Genomic DNA, 21,184 nt, shown 5'->3' on the forward strand with positions numbered 1-21,184 from the left:
GCCTGTTTAGGACCACTCCATGTTCCTTGTCCAGATTCTCCTATTCAGAAAACACTTTGGGCACACCGCTCTGCTATGCTGATGCGGAAGGATTTCTGCACACAGCCTCGAACACTCGGACGACTTAGTTATGCGAGCAGCGCGGACCTGCCACAGAGGGTGTTGTGAGTGGTAATGAATATCTGCAGAATGCTTAAGGAACGGGTGAACGACTCGGGAGAAATGGAAATTCTTATTAAATATAATCATTGCTCTAATGATGTTATTGTAATTCTGAAATCTTTGCTATGGATATACTGTGTTCTTGACCTAGGAATGAGTCTGTAAATGGTTACAAGAGCAGATGTGACTGCTAGGAGTATAGAATTGACCTCTGCGGGAAATTGATACAGGCCTGGAACGCACACTGCCCAGGCTGTTGATGACGGTCTTTCCAAGTCTGGCACGCATGCGCTTCAAGTAGACGATCGCTCTGTTTACTTTATAGTCATTCTTCACACAGGGCGTCTTTGCAAGTAATTGGAAAAATCGTTAATAAGCTTTGATTTGTAATACTGTTTTTAACTTGGAACTATGAATTATTGTACTCCTACTGATTTTCATAAGGACCACGGGTGATCTAAGCATATTTAAGTTCATGCCAGCTCCAAGGTGTGACTAGAGAGGAGGGGATGGAAAGCAGTTTAGTGAGTGCTGTGTGCTAAGCTCTCCGGTTAGGGACCTGACCTTCGCCATTGTATTTAATCCTCAAAACAGCCCTGGCAGGCAAATATCTGTATTTTATACATGGGGAAAAGTAAGGTTCAGAAAGTTCACCTAACTCCACATCTGGTAAAAGCTAGAACCAAGATCCATTTCCCGGTCTGTCTTTTCTCATAGTTGTCGCCACAACCCCACTAGCTGACTAACCAGCCGGGGGTCAGTGAAGGCCTGCCCGAGGAAGCAGTGTTTGAGCCGACCGAGCCTTGCAGCCTGAGGAGGAGGACCCCAGGTGAATGAGGAGAGCAAGGGCATTTCAGGAAAAGAAAGGAAGTGTGGAAGGGCATGGTGTGCACGGAGAACTAAAAAGAGCTCTCCAGGCAGGGGCCGCGTGTGTTTCATGAGGCTTGTAGGAGATTCAGTTGTTAAGGTAGGGGATCCCAGAGGCCCACCAATACCAGGTGCAGCCACCCTTGTAGAAACTGGAACGCCTTCTCCACAAGTTCCACCGATCAGAAAAAATAAGGGGGGGGGTGGGGAGGGGAAATGACCAACAAATGTTTCCCGAGATGGCTTCTTAACTTCCAGCTAACATTTCAGCTCTGGTTCCTCATAGTCAACATTCCGTAAGTGTTACTGACATAGTCCACTGGGCCCAGAGAATGGAAAAGATGCTAGGCTTCTTGCTTTCTAGAGGCTGGTGGCATCATTTCATGTACATCTGAATCTATCCTCCTTAACTGAAGTTGTAGAAAGAAGGTGCTTTAACAAATTTGAGTCTCTTTCACTCAACTAAGCTCCATGAAAATAGAGACTGCAGATTTCTGGTATATTATTGAACCACAGGAGCCTAGCACAGAGCAGTTCTTAAATAATTCTTTTAAACAAATAGATTTTGAAAACTTTAAAGTTCTTATGAAAAGTTTTATTCTTTTAACACACCTGATTTATAAATAATTCCCTATATATTAATATACTCAGAAACTTTTCTCATACAGTTTTTAAATATGCTCTTCAAGGAACCGAGAGCAGGGGATATTCTAAGGAAGGCACACATATCAGAAGAATCTGTGTTATCTGAGAACTATACCATGTAATTTTGTCAGACAACATTGTATTTAAATTTTAAAACTCTGTCTGCTATAAAGGGATGTTACCAAAGCTGTGATGTTTTAGATTGGTATAATGTTTGTCTTCATCTTCTTTTTATTGATTTTTAAGTGTTGTACATATTTTAATTGGCAGTGATTTCACAACAATCTCAGGCTCTTAGAAAAGTGTTCACTTTTGCTAATGGGAAATGTGTTGGAGTTCTGAAGGTGCATTCCAAATACTTGAAAAAAAAAAAATATATGGTGACTTCAGCTGTGTGATTCAGTCAGTTTAGGAACAATTTATCCCAAATTTCTTCTTCAGCACATAGTACCATTCTTTACAAAATGAGTAAAATTAAGAGTTTTAAAATAACCTTTATTTAAGTGATAAAGTAATTGCGTATAAAGTTGGAAACTGTGGTAGAGAGCCTGGAAATTCTTGGATAGGAAATCCTCTTGCTATCGTCCCAAAATTTTATGGCTTTTAAATATATCACTATTGTGTAGAGTGCCTCCCAGCAGCTGCTGGTGGTAAAACATTCATTTTATGTGTCTAGGGCAGGGAAGAAAGAATAACCGGACAATGGGGATGTGTGATATGGTAGGGAGGATTAGATCCCTATGAAATAGCTTCCAGCATTACTACACTAGGCATTGCATTGAATTCTTTTAGAGAGATGGAGGAAGTTCAGAAGAAAATGATCAGAATGATAGGAGGACTAAAAATTCAATGAGGCATGGCTAGTGGAACTAGAAATATTTGCCCTGGAGAGGATAGGGGGATACAAAACTAGTTTCAAAATATCTAGACAGCTGGCAAGTGGAAGAGACGTTAGCCTTGTTTGTATGGTCCCATAGCCTTATGTGCAAACTATATGGAGACTTTTGCCCCAAAATAAGAAAGAGATCACAAAGATGTCCCAAGATGGCAATAGGGATTCTTGTTCAAGATGGCAGACAGGAGCACCTACGTATACCTCTTTTCTGCTCTGAAAACCCATAGAAATATCAGTAAAAAGAAACAGAGAATCATAAATTAAAGACACCTTGGGCGCAGGAGAAGGGGCATCTGGAAACTAGAGATACAGACAAATCTCTTGAAAGTAAAAAATACTTGGAATTATATTAACAGATTAAATCACATTCACAGGAGAAGGCTGCAGTAGGGGCTGGAGCTATTTTTCCTGGCAGCAAACCCACAGAGGCTCTGTGGAGTGCGAGAGGGAAGTTGGAAGGAAATCAACTGTGGAATAACTGTGAGTCATAGCCCACATTCCCCTTCCCTGCATCACATGCTCAGGCTAAAACCAAAGGACTAATCTTTAAAATAATTGAGAAGCGTCTGCATGAGGAGGAGTCCTAAAAGGGGTGATGCCCGCTCTAAATAAAATTCTCCTCATTTGGGCTGGCAAATGGGAGAGGCAGGGGGAGGGGGGACATCCTGCTTCCTCCTCTTTCACCTCAAGGTCTTAAGCAGAGCCTGTGCGTCAAAAGGCCCACCCACGTGGATAGAAGATAAGACCTAAGCAAGGAGGTCTCTCTGTATTAAATAAGCTGGTCTGCCCCAGCCATAAATATGAATTGATAGCCAAGAATCATAAAAATCTGAGGAAAAGTAAGGACCAAAATGCAGGTTGAAATAAACTGACCCTGGAGGAAATAGAAATTCAGGAAATAGACATCATCTTTAAAGTTATTCTATTTAGTTTCTTCATAGAAGAAATTTTCACAAAAAAAGCATTTGTAAAGCAAAAATAGGTTGCTAACAAAAAGAACAATCAACACCAACAAGGGCCCTTAAAATGAAAAAAAAAAAAAAAACCCACAAAAACTGCCAAGTTAAAAATTCAATGGAAAAAAAATGGAAGAAATCTCTCTGACTATAGAGCAGAAATTTGAAGGGAGGGAAAATATGGGAGAAAAATTAAAAGATTAGAGAACAGCCCAAAAGATCTAATAACTGAAAGGATGTTTAGAGTAGGCAAAGAGACAAGAGAGAGAACAAGAGAATTTTCTAGATATGAAGAAATAGGACTTCAGATTGTAAGGACTTAGAGAATGCAGAACAGGATGAACAAACCTATCCCAAGACATGTTCTTGTCACATTTAGACACAGAGAAGAGAGGGAAGATTCTAAAAGCTAAAAGAATAGATCACTCAAAAATAAATGAGAATCCAACTGACATTAGCGAGATCAGCAGCTCAAGACGGCAGGAAAACATTACGAAGCATGTCTGCAAAACGTTGAGGGGAAAATGTTTTTGAACCTAGAGTTCTCTACCTAGCCAAACTATCAATGAAGACCGAAGCATTTTCAAACATGCAAGAGCTCAGACCATTTACCACCTACAGACCAATTCTGGAAGAATTACTCAAGCAAAACGAAAGAGAATCCAAGTAAGAGGAAGTCACAAACTCCAAGGAACAGTGGATCGAACCCAGGATTGTAGTGAAAAGTAATTCCAGAACGAGAACTTTGAGGCTGGCCTAGGTAGCCATGAGCCCTATTTAGAATTGCAAGTCAGAAGCTCTATGACGAATCTCTTTCGGGAGAATATGGATTTCTTCTTCTAACAAATAGAACAATTAAGAAGCTTGTGACAAGGCAAAGGCATACTGGGTCATTATGACATGGTGCCATCCTAACCCTTGCCAAACTTTAAAGTTCCTTTCTACTTCAAATAACAAAGATTGATAAGAGTTACATCTCCTCTGTAAGCTTAATGGGACTACTTGGCTCTGCAGTAGATATTTCCATAGAAATATTATTGTGAATACTACCTTTTAGTTTTTGATGGAAAAAAATCAATTTATAGACAATGCATCAAAAATTAATTGTAATTGCAGAACAAATGTAAAAACAATAGTATGCTGGAATGGAGGTTTAGAAAGGGGTACAGAGTAGAGAAAATTGTAGTGATGCTGGAGTTCTTCATCAAACATAAAGGGAATTAAGAGATACAGTATCTATGTTTGAGGAGTCAAACACAGTTTTAAGCATATTGTTTAAATTTATCATACTGACGTCACACTGATGCAGAACAGCATGGCTGCTGAGAGCACAGACCCTGGAGCCAAAACACCTGGGTTTGAGCTCTTCCTCTACACTTCTACGTCGGAAAATTGCTTATCTATGCCTGCCTATCTATCTATCTACCTATCTACCTACCTTCCAACCTATTTTTCAAGTGCTTATATTAGTCTGACACATTAAAAGGGAGTGTTTTCGATGATGATGATGGTGGTGATGGTGATGATGATGCAAAAACAACAAAAGAACTAAAAATTAACATTTCAACGTGCAGAGATTGGAAAGGAGAAGCAGTAGTTTGAGAAAGTTCATTTTCTCTTATTTTTAAAAAGAGAGGTCAACAGTTATTTAAAGTTGACAAATCTAGAAATAGAGGCATAACCATAACCAGAGTTATGGAGGCAATCCTCAGAAGAAATAAAAAAGAGATAGCTAAAAGTAGTTATTGGTGAGTGGAACGCTGCAAGAAGGGAGAATGGCTTCTCTTTCTATTTTGTCTTATTTGAGGGTTTTTTTTTTTTTTTGGTAATTTTTCTTTACCATACGCAGGTATTAATTTTACTTTTTACCATTACTGAGGTATACTTGATAAAAATAAATGACACATATTTAAAGAGTATAATTTGATAATTTGGGGACATATGTGCACACCCTTGAAACTACTACTTGTAATCAAGGTAAGGAACATATGCCTCATGCCTAGGAGTGTGCCCATGCCCCTTGATAATCCCCTCTCCCCATTCCTCCCCACTCCCCTGATCTCAGGCAACTGTTGTTCTGCTTTCTGTGAGAATTACAAAGTTTGCACTTTTTAGAATTTTATATAAGTGAAATCATGCACTATATGCTCATATGACTTCTTTCATTCAGCATAATTATTCTGAGATTCATCCACACTAAAGTGTGTATCAGCAGTTCATTCCTTGTCTGCATAAACCAAAATGAACAAACTCACCCACTGATGGAAATATGTTTTTTAACCCCTGGTTTTTGACTATTACAAATAGAACTGTTGTAAATATTCACATACAAGTCTTCGTATGGGTGCGGGATTTCATTTCTCTTGGATAGATACAGAAACGAGGAATGGGTGGATCACATGGTTGGCATATGTTAAAATTTTTAAGAAACTACCAAACTGTTTTCTAAAGCATTCAACATTTCCATCAGCAGTGTATGAGAGTTCCAGTTCCTCCACATTCTTGTCTTAGCTGAGACAATCTTTATAGCCATTCTAATGGAACGGTAATGATATCTTATTGTGGTTTTAATTTGCATTTCCCTGGTGACTATCAATATTGAGCATCTTCTCACGTTTTATTTTTTGTTTATATCTTCATCGGAAAAATATTCAAATGTTTTGGCCATTTAAAAAATACTGAGTTGGGGGTGCCTGGGTGGCACAGCGGTTAAGCGTCTGCCTTCGGCTCAGGGCGTGATCCCCGCATTATGGGATCGAGCCCCACATCAGGCTCCTCCGCTGGGAGCCTGCTTCTTCCTCTCCCACTCCCCCTGCTTGTGTTCCCTCTCACGCTGGCTGTCTCTGTCTCTGTCAAATAAATAAATAAAATCTTAAAAAAATAAAAATAAAAAATAAAAAAAATACTGAGTTGTTTTCTTATTATTGAGATTTGACAGTTCTTTATATATTCTGGATAAAAAGCCTTTATCAAATATACAATTTACAAATATTTTCTCCCAGTCACTGGCTTTTCTTTTCATTCTCTTAACAGTGTCTTCTGAAGAACAGACATTTTTAATTTTGATGAAGCCCAATTTTTACCTTTTTTCATTTTATGGATCATGCTTTTGGTGGTGTTTACAAAATCTTTGTGATTTTCCCCTGTGTTTTATAGTTTCAGGCTTTATATTTAGGTCGGTGATCAAATTTTATTTAATCCTTATGGTGAGTATATGGTGAGATGTATGAAACAAACTTAATATTTTTTGCATATACATATTCAATTGTTCCAACACCATTTGTTGAAAAGACTATCCTTTCTTCTTTTAATTACCTTTGCACTTCCATCAGATACAAGTTGTCCAAATATGTGTGGGTCTCTTTATGGACTCTCCATTCTATTCCACTGATATGTGTTTATCTTGATTCCAATAGTATGCTATCTTGGTTACTCTTATAATAACTTTTGATGTATTAGTCTGTTTAGGATGTCATGAAAAATGCCATAGACTGGTGGCTTAAACATTAGAAATTATTTTCTCACAGTTCTAGTGGCTGAAAGTCGGAAATCGGGGTGCCAACATGTTCAGATTCTGTTGAGAGCTCTCTTCCTGGTTTATACCCTCAGGACCTCATTTAAATCTAATTACCTCCCAAGACCCCATCTCTAATACTATCACATTGGGGGTTAGGGTGTCAACATATTAATCTAGGGAGGGGGGAGATTGTTCATTCCATAGCACTTGAAAACAGTCGTGTTGGTCCTCTAATTTTGTTGTTGCTTTTCAACGTTGTTTTGGCTAGTAGGATCAGCTTGTCAATTTCTACCAAAAACTCTCCTGGGATTTTGTTTGGGTTTGCATTAGATCTGCAGATCAATTCAAAAAGAATTGACATCTGAACACTATGCAGTCTTTTGACTCCTGAACAAGGTATATCTGCATATCACTCCCATTTATTTATGTCTTCTTTAATTTTCCTCTGCAGTTTGTAATTTTCAGTGAATAGGTATTGCATGTATTTCTTAGATTTATCCCTAAGTGTTTCACATTTTTAATCCTATTGTAAATGGTATTACATTTCCAATTGTTTGGAGCTCGTATATAAGAGATAAAATTGATTTTTGCATATTGATCATGTATTCTGTAACCTTGCTAAACTCATTTATTAGTTCTACCAGCTTTTTTATAGGTTCCATCTATTTTTCTAAATAGACAATCATGTTGTTGGCATATAAAGACAGTTTTCCTTTTTCTTATTCAACTTAAGTACCTTTTATTTCTTTTTCTTTTCTGACTGCACTGGGTAGAGCTTCAACTGCAGCACTGAATAGAAGTGGTTGAATAGAAATGGTTGAATAGAGTGCACATTCTTGTCTAGAAGGAAAGCGCTCAGTCTTTCACCATTACATGGTATTAGCTACAGTATTTTGCATATATGCACAATATCAAGTTGAGGAGTTTTCCTTCTATTCTTAATTTGGTAAGAGTTTTCCTTAGGAATAGATGTTAAATTATGTCAAATTCTTTTTTTCTGAAATTACTGATAAATGGTTTTTCAACTTGTTAATATGATGAATTACATTGGTTTTTGAATGTTAAGCAAATATTGCATTCTTAGGATAAAGCACTTTTAGTCACTATGTATTAACCTTTTTATGTATTGTTGGATTTGATTTCTTAAAACATTGTTTTGAATTTCTGTATCTATGTTAATGAAATATATTGACCTGTAGTTTTTTGGGGGTTTTTATAATATTTTTTTATTATGTTATGTTAGTCACCATACAGTATATCCTTAGTTTCTGATGTAGTGTTCCAGGATTCATTGTGTATAAAACCCAGTGCTCATTGCAATACGTGCCCTCCTTAATACCCATCACCGGCCTATCCCAATCCCCCACACCCCTCCCCTCTGAAGCCCTCAGTTTGTTTCCCAGAGTCCACAGTCTCTCATAGTTCATTCCCCCTTCTGTTTACCCCCCCTTCATTCTTCCCTTCCTTCTCCTACTGATCTTCCTATTTCTTATGTTCCGTAAATGAGTGAAACCATATGATAATTGTCTTTCTCTGCTTGACATATTTCACTTAGCATAATTTCCTCCAGTCCTGTCCATGTTGCTGCAAATGTTGTGTAATCATTCTTTCTGATGGCTGAGTAATATTCCACTGTACCTTTTCTTTTAATGTCTTCGTCTAGTTTTGGTATCAGCGTAATGCTACCCACATAGAATGAGTTGGGAATTATTCTCGTCTTTACTTTTTTATTTTTGAAGAGTCTGTGTAGATTTGACAAAATTCTCCACTGAAGCTAGCTAAGTCTGGAGTATTCTTTATAGAAAGATTTTTGTCTATCAATTCAATCTCTTTAATAGATATAGGGCTATTCAGGTTGTATCTTTCATCTTTTTCCCCCTTTTAAAAAAGATTATTGGGTAGCAACACTTAACATGAGATCTACCCTCTTCACAAATTTCTAAGTGCATAACATGGTACTATTAACTCTAAGCACAATGTTGTGCAGATCTCTAGAACTCACTTATCTCACACAACTGAAACTTTCTACCATTGACTAGTGACTCCCCATTTCCCTTCCCCTAAGTCCTTAGAAACCACAATTCTACTTTCTATTAAACCAAAAGAAGGCAGAAACAGAGGAAAAGGGGAACAAATAATAGATGGAATAAATAGAAAGCAGATAGCAAGGTGATCAATTTAAGCTCTAACAGGGGTGCCTGGGTGGCTCGGTGAGTTGAGTGTCGGACTCTTGGTTTCAGCTCAGGTCATGATCTCAGGGTCATGAGATCGAGCTCCACATTGGGCTCCGTGCTCAGCATGGTGTCTGTTTGAGACTCTTTCCCTCCCCTTCTGCCCCTCCTCCTGCTCACACTCTTTCTCTCTAAAATAAATAAATAAAATCTTTAAAAAATATTTAAACTCTAACAGATCAATAATTACATTAAATATTATTATTTAGACACTTAATTGAGATTGTCAGGATTGGGGAAAAAAGTAAAACCCAACTATATTCTTACTACAAAACATGTACTTTTTGCATATAAAGTAGTGAAGAAGTTACACATAAAAAGATTTCAAGCTGTTACTGAATTGTGCCCCCCCCTCCAAATTTCTATGTTGACGTTCTAACTCCCGACGTGACTGTATTAGGAAATAAGGCCTTTAAGGAGGTAATTAAGGTTAAGCAAGGTTTTAAAAGTAGACAGGACTGGTGTTCTTATAAGAAGAGGAAGAAACACCAGAGATCTCTCGCACTTTATAAGAGCATACAGAGAAAGAACGCTGTGAAGACACAGCAAGAAGCCAGCCATAAACAAGCAGGAAGAAAGGTCTCATCAGACACCCATACTGCTGGAACCTTGATTTGGACTTCTAGTTTCCAGAAGTATGAAAAAATAATTTTCTATTGTTTAAGACATCCAGTCTGTGATATCGTTACAGTAGCCCAAACAGACTAACACACACACTAAGCTTAATCGAAAGGATGCTGAAGTGACTACATTAATGTCAAAGTGGACCTCAAAGCAAAAAACCTCACCAGGCATAAAAAAAAGGTCATTTTGTAATGATTAAGAGGTCAGTTTGTCAAGAGTATATGGCAATCCTAAATGTTTATATTCTTAACAGAAGTAATTAAAAATACATGAAGTAAAAACTCAGGCCTGCAAAAAGAAATCGAAAAACCTACAAAGATGAAACTATCAATGTTCCTCTCTCAATAATCAATAGAATAAAAGAAAAATCAGTAAATATATAAAAGACCTGAACAAAAGTATCTACCAACATGACCTAATTGGCATTTATAAAATACGGCACCAAACAACAGCTATCTATGTTCTTTTTACTCCATCTATAATTTGTTGCCTCTTTTCCTGCTTCTGCATTCTTTTGAATTAACTGAATTATTTTTATGATTCTATTTTAACTCCTTTTGTTGGTTTATTAGCTGTAACTCTTTTTTTTAAATGTATATATTAGTTGCTTTAGTGTTTATAGTACACATTTTTAACTTATCGTGCTCTATCTTCAAGAGATACATTTTATAGTATTTTTATATATTTCATTTTGGATAGTTTCTATTGCTATGTCTTCAGGTTCACTAATCTTTTCTTCTGCAATGTTTAATCTGCTGTTTATCCCACTCAGTACATTTTTCATCTCAAACATATTTTTTTCATTTCTAGAAGTTCAATTTGTATCTTTTTAATATCTTCTATGTCTCTACTTAACTTTTAAAACATATGATATACACCTATAATCGTTGTTTTAATAACCTTGTCTGGTAATTCTAACATCTACCTCAGTTCTGGTTTGGTTTCAAATGATTGATTTTTTTTTTCTTTCTCATTGTGGTTCTTAGCATTCTTGGTTTTGGGGGGGGTTTTGTTGTTTTGTTTTTTTGGGGGCTTTTTTACTGTATGCCAGACATTGGGTGATTTTCCCTGTCGAGTGTTGGATTTTTTTATTTCTATAAATATTCTTGAGCTTTGTTTTGGGATACAACTAAATTACTTGGAAACACTTTCATTCTTTAAGGTCATACCTTTAAGATTTGTTAGGTCAGAGCAGTGTTTAGTCTAAGGCTTATTTTGCCCCATTTCTGAGGCAAGACCCTTCTGAGCACTCTACCCAGTGACCCATGAATTATAAGATTTTCCAGTCTGGCTGGTGGGAATAGGCATTATGCCCAGCCATATGTGAGCATTTGATACTTTCTAATCCTTGAGGATGGTTCTTTCCCTGGTCTTGTGTTGTTTCCTCACGTGTATGCACTAATCAGTAGTCTGATGAATACTTGAGAGGAATGCTTCACAGATCTTGCCACCATATCTTTGCATTCACTTGAAGGGAATATCTTACATTAGCTGATTAAAAGCTTTTTTCTTAATTGGGATCTGGCAATTCCGTTTACTACCTTTCCTGTATATGGACCATCACTTTCAACTTTGAGGATGGGGTAAGGATGGTTGTCAATTCCTGCAGAAAACTTTGACTAATTTGAAAAGTCAATGGCCCTTTCTCCCTCAGAAATATCACTGTTTACGGTGGTGATATTTTCTAATTTTTCTAGAATGAATATATTTATTTATTGGGAATATTTTCAAAATAATAAAAAAAATTACTACACCCCCCCCCATCATCATTTATATTACTTATTCCACTTTTCTGGCTGTCTGCCTCTGGGTCACTGGAAGACATGGTCAGAGGTGTAGACAACAGGACTTGCAAAGACTTGTACTTTAGTGGGTGCTAAGGCCTTCCTTTCTCTACAGCATGATTAACTGCCTCTCTTCTTGAGCTGTCACTGTACCACGTGTCTCCCTTCCTCTCTGGATGGATAGGAGGAGCCCAACCCCAGTCCTTTGGAACAAGGCGTGCTGGTGTTCAGTCTTATTTCCTGTGCCTCAACTCATATGCAGATTTTCTTCTCAGAATCCTACAGACTTACCCCTTCTTTTTTTTTTTTCTTCTTGTTAATTGTACTGCCTGTTCCTGTTTTATGCTGTACTTTACCATATTTGTGTCATTTTAATTAGTCCTGTAAGACTTCATTTGAACACCAACCCCCTTTCTTTCCATTGATGGCTGTGCTGGCTGCCTCCCCTACTTCTCTCAGCCTCTATTACTTTCCCCTCCAGCCTTTTTTCTTTTGTGTCTGGAGTCTATTATTAGTGAATGTGTTATTCCATTTTCTTCTTATTTTGCTTTTCCTTTTTCTTCTGTGGATGTCTTGAGATGCTCTCACTCCTTATTTTCCTTGCTTGCTGACATCAGGCAAAGCTAAGGAATCTGAGACAAGACAACTGGGGCTTTGCTTTATCAAAGCAATCTGCTGCTGGCATGGCTCCTTCATTTCCAACTGCTTTACTCTCTTTTTGCCTCTTTCACAACCAAACTACAATCCATATTTTTCTTTCTTCATCTATATATTAGAACAGCTAAAACAGAGCCCGATGTATAGTATATATTCACTAAACATTTGTTGAATGAAAGAATAAATAAATGAATAGAAGAACATTTGGTGATTCTTGCTTTTATTTTAGTTCCTGGTAGCTGGTCCAATTAGTTCATTATTGTTTATTATGAATATTTTTACAGTTTGCCTGACCTCAAGCCCCATGCAAGCCACACATTTCTCATTCTCTACATGAAGCACTGTTGCATCTTGGGCTTTTGCATCTGTAATGATTTTCCTTACCATGTGTGTTGATTTTTTTTTTCTTTCAATGTTTGGAAAGTGAGGGCTTTTGTACACAGAAAGGAATATAGATATTTGAGTAATGAAATAATACTTAATTAACTTAAGTTGTAAATGTGAAACTATAATTTACTTAGGCCTTTACATTCACTTTGCAATTCTGATTTTACTTGTAAACCAAGTAATTTTAATAAAAGTTAAAACAATTCCTCCACTTATTTGATTAGTCTAATTCTAGCAGATTAAAATCCTCTATACAATTAGTCATATTAATAAGTCATCACTTAAATTCTCCTAAGCTTCAAAACATTTATATGTCAATAAAGGAATTTAGAAGCCTGACAAGGCTGACTTACACCTCAACAATCAAAATCAAAGTACTTGTAAATCTAAAAATTCACCCTTAAAAACATAATGAATCAAAACATTCAAAGACTGTTTATATTAGAACTTTGCAATTTAAGATAATGAGAAGGTATCACGAAGGTAAATTTGTTAGTTTCTCTAATACATCAGATGTTCTTAAACATTACTAACACTTTAAACACACAAATTATAACTTTTATTCCTAAACCTATTAATAAACAGTATTGATACTATGGGTCTAACTTACTCCATGATCCTCATGTTTAATTCTAAGCCTCCTGTACTTGTACAATTATATCCCAACAGAGGGGAGCTGTTTTACCATTCAGGTGCGTTGAGTTTACTGGGTCAAAAGACTTGGACTGTGATACAATTACTTATATATCAGATGTTCAAGACCAGGACACAGGTCACAGGGCTACAAACTTCTAGGATGATTCTACCCAAGCCACAAAAAGACACACCGGGGACTGTTCTATCTGCCATGTCCTTGTGGGAGCCAAGCTCCTGTCCTTTTGTTGGGATTGATTTGGCAGACAGTGTCCGTTGGCCATTTTAACACTAAATTACACAGTTACCCACATCTTTTGAAATATCTTAACACATTTCTTATCTTTTTTGGGGTAGACTAAATTATGTACTCCTGTTTAGGATGCCATAGATTGCCTTTATCAGTTAGACTCATTTCTTTCAAACTTTTCTTAAGTAACTCTTTTGGTTGTAAACTGAAAAAATTCCAATTCAAACGGAAAGTAGCTTGTTGGATCACATAACTGAAAAGTGGCAAATTCAGGTATGTCTGAGTCAAGGGGTTCAAACAAATAAGAGCCACAGGAATATCGCTGTCACTTCCTCCCTCTCTTTTGATTCTTCTTGTCCAGATTTGGGCTTATTCTTCATTTTGTCTTACATGGTAATAACAAAGTTCCAGGCAGCTCCAGGCTTATATGGAACTGACAGCTAGCAATCTCAAAAGGAGAGACTCTTTGTCAGCATCCATATCATTTCTCCAGAAAACCCTGATTGGCCATGCTTGGGTCATGTGTCTTCCTCTAGACCAATTACTGTGGCCCAGGAAATGGGGTATTTTGAATGAATACTCTGGATCACAAGTCCATCCCTGTGGCATGGGTCTTTGGATTTCTTGACTGATAGACTCAAAAGAATCACATGGAATAGAAGAGGGGGAGTTTTCTGCTATAAGAAATGCTAGACAAAAAAGTGGCCCATGCCCACTACAGTACAGAATATATTCAGATAATTTTATGAGATTCATGTATATCAAGTCTTGGCTCTTCCTGCTGCCTGCTATAAACTTTGTCCCAAATGTAAAAGCACTTGGCAGCTGCTTAAGTCAATCCCTTCTTCCTTGGCATAGCATTATTTCATTTTTGTATTGCTCAGTTACAAATCTGTCTTCTGCTTTTCCTGGAACTGCTAATACATTACAGTCTTTATCCAAGCCATCCAAGGTCTCTTATATTTGTTTTTAATGTGGAAGCATTACCAAGTTTTTCCAGAATTCTATCCTCTGTCCTATAGAAACATATTCTCCAGAATAAATCCCGTTTCCCAGATGAACTAAATTCCTAGGGATCTGAACTACTGAAAAGGTGTCCCTTTAGGTTTATTCCAATTCAAATAATAAACTGAATTCTGGTGCATAATCATACTGCTAGCTGCTTCTAAAATGGATCCTTGCGACAAGTTTTCTCTATGAGAGATCTTTCCTGCTTTCGTCTTCCCTGTCAGAAGATGCAGAGCTGCTTTGATTTTCCTGTCCTCGTGGAATGAGGATAATAATAATAGTAAAGTGAGAAATATGTATTGAGTAATTTGGTGCTGGTGCTGTGCTTGGTGTTTATGTGCCTATCTCCTTTGGTCCTGACAACATGCTGTGGGGCACATGTCAGGTCCCTGTTTTACATAGAGAAAAACAATCTCAGAGTGGTGACTTGCCCAAGATCATAGAGCCAGTAAGTGCAATATCTTAATATTTAAAACCATGTCAGTGCAACGCCCAAGGCTATCCTCTTTTCCCTGTGGTTGGACACATGGGGCCGTCGCCTTTATTTCCCTTTTCTTATTCCTCATTCTCCACCTTTTTGAGTTCTCTTTCCTTCCTCCTGCCTGCTCCAATTCTTCAATCTTTCCTCCCTCCTCTCTTACACAGGTTTCATTGGCTTTCCTGATAGCAGGCACTTAACAAACAGCTGTTGAGTAAAGAGTTGCGTTATCAGCTCACTGAACAGTCTAAACTCATGCTCTCATAGTGATAGCCATTTGATCCCATCAACATTCCCTGTAAGGAAAGGCAAGTGTTATTTTTCCCATTTAAAGTATAAGGAAATGAAATACAGAAAATGAAAGACTAAGCAGAGATGGGGGGAGAGGGATCAACTCTGTGGGAAAGAAGTGGAAATGCCATGGAATAGATTACATTCAGACTTTTGAAAAGCCAGAAAAGAATTGGTCTATTTCTTTCTTTCTTTTTTTTTTTTATAATGACAGAGCTGAAGATCTTTTTTTTTTTTTTTAAAGATTTTATTTATTTATTTGACAGAGAGAGACAGCCAGCAAGAGAGGGAACACAAGCAGGGGAAGTGGGAGAGGAAGAAGCAGACTCCTAGTGGAGAAGCCTGATGTGGGGCTCCATCCCAGAACGCTGGGATCACACCCTGAGCCGAAGGCAGACGCTTAACAACTGCACCACCCAGGCGCCCCGAATTGGTCTGTTTCATTTATAGTAAATGCACATATTCTTTTCATGGTTTAATCCTCTTCTCTTTTCTCCTCTTCACACTCTGGTCCAGGCCCAGAGCCTCAGGCTGTTCCTCTAATAGGCCCACATTATGCCAGGCCTTTGCCCTTTGCCCTGTTCTCTACCTGGAATGTCTTCCTCCAGAAATCGATTGGCTCTCCCCCTCACCTCCTTCAGGTCTTCACTCAAACATCTCCTTCTTAGTGAGGTCTTCCTGGCTACATATTTAAAATGTAATCCCCCTTCCTCCCGGATTCCTTTTTCTCCTTTCCTATTTTACTGTTCTCCAAAGAACTAAGCACTTGTTAAATTAATATAATTTTTAGTTTTCTGACTCCCTCCACTAGAATGTATGCTCCATGAAGGCAAGAATTTTGCCTGTTTTGTTTATTGCTTACCCCCAGTACTGAAACCATGACTAATATACAGTAGGCATCATGGAACTGATGAATGAGTAAACAAAGATCTTCGTTCACTCATTTATCCAGGAGACATCGACCACACAAAGTATAAGCCTCCCCAAACCTCCCTTTGCACAAACACCTCCAGGAGAGAGACAATAAAAGCCCAATGCCAAGTATGAAAATAATATCACAGGCACGCATAGTGTGTGAAAGAGTTGTATAAAATATCTTCCATGATTGCTATGCAATTGGAAAAGCCCAATTGGAGACAAGGAAAGATGTTTGAGCTAGGTTCAGCCAGGGAAAGACAGGCAAGGAATTCGAGACAGAATCCTTCCCCTCTGCTCCACCCCAAGATTCTGCCCCTGTCATCTGAGGAATTAGAAGGCAGACATGCCCTTGTTATCCTGGGAGTCAGAGTCAGCAGGGCAACCTACAGAATACTTAAATACAAAGCAATGTATTACCTTTTGATTCATATGCAATTTACTTGCATATTTGGGAGCAAATTCTGTTAATATGCAAGCACTAATTTTGGAATACAATCATTTATGTCTAAGGCTGGCAGCTCCATTCAGGAGGAAGGTTCGCTGGCAAAGGGAATGGCACTGCTCTCCCCTGAAGCTCCACAATGTGCCACCTGGCACAGGATGTTTTCAATTCATTTGTTTGTTTGAAATTTAAATAAAATCCTTATTGGGAAGTGTCTGTCAAAATCTCAGGAAAAACCTCAAATAAAGGAAAAGACCATCACCATGGACATAAATTGGAAAGTGAGAGGTGCCATGAAAAAATCATACTGTGCTTTCTACAAGCCTTATGCTTTGCCTTAATAAGAGCTTAGGCATATAACGCACCATGCTACCAGGATTAAAGGAGGAGCTGAATCCAGAAGCAGGTGACACTAACTTTGTGTGCTAGCATTCCTAAAAGGGAGATTCTGGAGATGGGCAAGGCTGAAGGCTGAAGGTCAATGGTGCTCAGGGCTTCGTTGGGTATTGTTTATTCAGTCTGTCCATCCAATAACCGATTTTATATCCATGTTATTAGTATGTAGGAAAATAACTGATATGTCCTTCCACACACTTGGAAAATACCTACTCTTAAAAATTTTCTCATGAGAAGGGGCGCCTGGGTGGCACAGCAGTTAAGCGTCTGCCTTCGGCTCAGGGCGTGATCCCGGTGTTATGGGATCGAGCCCCACATCAGGCTCCTCCGCTATGAGCCTGCTTCTTCCTCTCCCACTCCCCCTGCCTGTGTTCCCTCTCTCCCTGGCTGTCTCTATCTCTGTCGAATAAATAAATAAAATCTTAAAAAAAAAAAATTTCCCATGAGAAAATTCATTTTAATTTTAACTTAAACTTTCCCCATCTACACACACACACACACACACACACACACACACACGCACAACTTTTCAGGAAGCTGTCAGATGTTTAAATCTTACTGTCGAGGATCAGCCTTTGAATGGTAGTTGCAAACATACCCATCATCTGAGTCAGGGGTCAGCAGACCATAGATCCATGTCACAAACCTGACTGCCTCTGTTTCTCTAAATGATGTTTTGTTAAAACACAACCACATCCATTCATTTATATATTGTGTATTACCTCTGGCTGCTTTCCCTAGAATGGCCGAGTTGCGTAGTCAGGATAGAGACAGTACAGCTAGCAAAGCTTAAGGTATTTGCTATCTGGCCCTTCACAAAAAAAGGGGTTTGGGATTCCTAATCTAGCAGATGCAAATTTCTGATATAAAGTCTGTAGTTAGCTTTACTCTTAAGCCAGCCCATTCTTCTGGGATAGCTTCGATACTAGTATATAATAAATCGTTACTCAAAAATAGCAATGTGGTTTTGTGACTGTATATTGATTGTTACCATTTCCCCGATTATATTAACTTCTATTAGATGAAAATGTTATTCTGTAAAATAGAATTATGGAACAGTTTAGACAGCCCAGTGTAAGAGCCAATGGCAAGACACTGCCCACAATGAAGCCCACTCTGCCCAGTAGAAGTGAGGAGGCTATAGAATGGGGGAGGGGTGATAACGGCCTGAATCTCCTCGACGGCATATATTTCACAGCTGTGGTGCCAACAGACCGACTGCTTGGAACGCCCTGAGTGAAGCCAAACAAAGAGCGTGAGGCAGTTTCTCTTGTGAAAAAGTATTCTTCCTTACAAATTTGAAATAGTTTCTCCTTTGTGTTATAGTCATTTTTCCCCCTTTGAAATAACATGGTTTCATCTTCTGCTGAATGTTTTCCCCCTTTTGATTTCTGCATCAAATGAAAATTAATTCCTTCACCTGGTTCACACAGACAGCTCCACAGGCTTAAAGTGCACGATAAGAAGAGCTGAAATGGATTAATTTTTCCAGTAGGTGAAAATGGTAAAAAATGCCAAGCTGAAATTTAAAAAAAAAAAATTTTTTTTTTTTTAATTTTTCGTGGAATTGAAGGTAGAGGCACGGATAAGCGAAGCAATTTGAAGGCACTAGCACGTATCTCCATTCACGGGCCGTATTAGGTTTCCTCTCTCCGTCCTGGGGCAGGAGATCCGTGCTTGGCCATTCAGTAGTTCTGAGACCTGGACAAGCCACTTCGACTTTTGGAGGGGCTGTCACCATGACGGTCAGTAAAGAGTCGCCGTCGCTATGGACAGGGCTCCCAGAGGACTGAAGGGAGCTGAACCGAGAGGTGCTGTGGTGTCTGCCTTCGTCAGCAAAACCTCAGGAGAACCTCCACCCTAGCTGGTGATGGGGAAGGGAGGAAGTGAAAGTAAAATCAAGCATTTTTGCTGCTATTTAAAAGCCACCCTAGGAACAAGGCTTGCAGGGTAAAAAGTTGAAACTAAATGAGGCTTTCAGTTTTCTGTGGGTTTCAGTGATTGAAATTAGCCTGAGGGCTCCCCTTTTGTCTCTCCCGTGTAGCAGTGGTTACACCCGGGGTTGGCAGGAGATAAAATGCTGCTGTGCACACAGAACCCTGCTTGGGTGCTAGCCAGGGTCTCTCCGAAGTTCAAGTGCCTGCGCCACTTGCATTTTTTCTTTTTTAATCCTCCTGGTATGTTCGAAAGGGAAATGCCAAAACAGAATTACAAACACTGTGCTGCATTTTTTCCACACATTTACGTTTTAAAAAAAAATTAGTAATTTTAACACATGCATTTAAAGAAGTGCCACATAATTATCTTGCTTTTTCAAAAGATTCTAGCATTTATAAGCAACGTTTCTGTAAGGTATGCTACAGAGAATGAGACCCAAACTAAAGAGAGTGGGATGAATGATTCCTTCCAGTCCCAGGAGTGACTGTTACTGCATGTAGAGCCTCTCTCATTTGGGAATGATGACGTCTCTGAGACCCTCTCAGATCTGAAAGTCTGGGTTATAAGGCACCCTTGCCTCCCCCCTTCCCCCCCCCCCACCTTAGCTCCTTAGCCTCCAGCCCCACCACTGAGACCAGACTATTCATATGTAATTATGACTGGGAAGCAGGGAGGAGGAAAATAAGGGATTAGGGAGAGGTCCATTATGGACTCCTACAGATATTTTTCGAGTGCCTATGTTCACAGTGCTATGATTCAGCGCATACTCAGTGTTTGAACCAGGCAGTTTTATTCTCTACTTGTGTTATCAAGCCTTTCTAGACTTCAGTGGCCTCATCTGCTACCTTGTTTGAGGTACCTCATGGGTGGTTGTGAGGATTCAGTGACTTATACATGTAAAGGTATCAGAACGGTGCCTGGCACGGTGAACGAGCAATACAAAATTCCTTGCCCTCCGGAAGGGCAAAGGAAACAATAGGATATATATCAATATATAAAGATATTTGGCAAAACACAGGTAAATGTTACTCCACTGATGAGGGTGGGAGAAAAAAGCATCGCTGTATTAAAGAACCTCTCTTCAACATTCATTAATCACCCACTCAACAAGCAATGTGTTAGGCACTGTGTAGGGGCTGCTGATAGGGCAGTGATCAAACCAGGTATGGTCCCGTGCTCATCGGCAGGAGAGATATTAAATACACAAATCATTTTGCATAATGTCAACTTTTTGTTAAAGTATAAAGTGCATTTCTGTATGCACTTTTGAAGGAATAATAAGCATACAGTTCAATTAATTTTCACAAAATGAACACACACACAAACACACACATACACACAATTCATATCCAGATCAAGAATGAGAATCTTACCAGCATCCCAGATATCTCCCTCTGCCCCCTTCCATTCACAGCACACACACACACACACACACACACACACACACACACACCCCCGCCCAGGTAAATATTATTCCCACTTCTAAAACCACAGATTACTTTAGCCTGTTTTAAAACTTTATAAAAAAGCTATCACACCATGTACTCTTTTTGTGACTGTTTTTTTTTTTACTCAGTGTTATGTTTATGATCCCACTTCTAAAACCACAGATTACTTTAGCCTGTTTTAAAACTTTATAAAAAAGCTATCACACCATGTACTCTTTTTGTGACTGTTTTTTTTTTACTCAGTGTTGTTTATGATATTCATTCTTTTTGCATGTAAGTTGTAGTTTATTCTCATTCCTGCATATTATTGTACTGTATGAATGAATATACTCTTATTTGTGTATCTACTCTACTGTTGGGTATTTGGGCTGTTTCTAGTTCGGGAATATTATAAATAATACTGCAGTTGACATTCTTGTACGCCATTTGTTGAATATATGCATGCATGTCTGTTATGTATATACTTAGGAGCGAAATTGCTGAGTACAAGGTCTGGGTGTGATCAGCTCTAGTACACACTCTCAAACAGCCTTCCAAAGCAGTAACACTTTGCACTCTGGTCCACAGACTATGAGAGGTCTGACTTCTCTACATTGTTGACTTCTTTCACTCTAGCCATTTTGGGGGGTATGTCGAGGCATCTGCTTTATGATATTA

The sequence above is a fragment of the Ursus maritimus genome, unplaced genomic scaffold (genome assembly GCF_017311325.1).
Source record: "Ursus maritimus isolate PB19 unplaced genomic scaffold, ASM1731132v1 scaffold_21, whole genome shotgun sequence".
Classification (NCBI taxonomy): domain Eukaryota; kingdom Metazoa; phylum Chordata; class Mammalia; order Carnivora; family Ursidae; genus Ursus; species Ursus maritimus.